Genomic DNA, 1,505 nt, shown 5'->3' on the forward strand with positions numbered 1-1,505 from the left:
CTTCGAAACGCACAGCGAGACTCTCAAACAGAGTCTCTACGACTGGACTCCCCACGACTGGAGTTCTGGGGACGGGACCCCCCATCTCTAGACTGCCCACGCCGACCAGAAACGAGTCGCTGCCTCGCAGCGGTGGGCGTGTGCCGACCAGTCCTTCGAGGCGGTCCCGGACACTCCTTCCGATTGGACGAGATTCGGTGGACCGAAATGGACCGATGGATCGAGACAGACCGGAGGATAGATCGGTGGATCGAGACGGTCGGGCGAGTGAGGGGGACGGTGGGGCGATCTACGACATGTTGGCGCAGCTGATGGAGAACCAGCGGCACTTGGAAGCGATGTTAGTGCGATTAAGCGGTTCGCTTGACAAGACGCCGGCGGTGAGTACTCATCGGCGGCTGTCATCTTCTGGAGGCGAGCTGAGACGGCACGGTTTGGCCAGCAGTGAAGCCCCACTGCCCGAGAGCGATCCCCGGCTACTCGACGACCGACTGGTTCGGCGGCGGCGAAACCCGTTCCTCAGAAACCCATTCGTCCCGTGACTCATTTGGCCTTTTGCTCTATGGCCTTTTAGTCAGCAACTGTGTTCCTGGCGCGCCCCTTTTATGCCGAGAGGTTCTGGATCCTAGAAGGTTCTAGCCCTCCAGGTCGTGCTCCTAGTTAGTGTTAGTGAGTGGCTGGTTAGTGATTAGTTAGAGACCAGTAGCTCCGCGAAACGAGCGCCTTGGTACCCACACTGCACACGCTTGCTTGCGCACACAATCAGAATGACAACAAAACAATTGGTGAGCACGGAAGGTACTGAGGGACCGATTTCAAAGCAATACTGGCGGTGCCGATGTAGGTCACGAGTTAAAATTTTGACCGCAAAAAAGATGCTGGGTATTCGATGCCACTCGGATTGGAGCTGCTGGCACTTTACCACAGTGTTGGCAATGCTGGAGACTCTTGCAGAACAACCAGGACAGCAGGCACGACGCTTTTTCTTGAAGAGCGTGGGCGATGACAGTGTCGCCAGGGCCCTCGAAAGCCGTCTCCGGATACCCGAACCCGATGAAGATAAGGTAATTCTTCGAGGTGACAATGATTTGCGAATTCTTGAATGGTTTGAAGCGAAGCTCATTCCGGCTCAGAGCCCTTCTCCCGGAGCTGTCATTGTTCCGGAAACGGTGGAGGAATACGAGCAGCGAAGTGTCCCCTGTTTTGCAGACGTTTGCGAATGGCTTATTCCTCGGTTCTGGTCCGACCCGACGAATTCGGAACACGCGCGTGCAGTGGTTGCTCGTTTAAGAGAAGCGTACAGCAGCACAAGTGTCTCGCCTAAACCTTGGTTACTAGATGAACATCAGTCTTTCGCCTCTTGGGTGCCAAGCAGCATTTTCGAGGACGGTTTTGGGCTAAGGTCAGCTGTCGCCGTGGCCTATTGGGCTTACTACTTGGAAAAGAGAACTGCAATGTCACCGGCGCTAAGATTGCGGTATCTCGCCGTACTTAGTCGTTGGTAT

This window comes from Gregarina niphandrodes (assembly GCF_000223845.1).
Source record: "Gregarina niphandrodes unplaced genomic scaffold scaffold00002, whole genome shotgun sequence".
In the NCBI taxonomy this organism is placed as follows: domain Eukaryota; phylum Apicomplexa; class Conoidasida; order Eugregarinorida; family Gregarinidae; genus Gregarina; species Gregarina niphandrodes.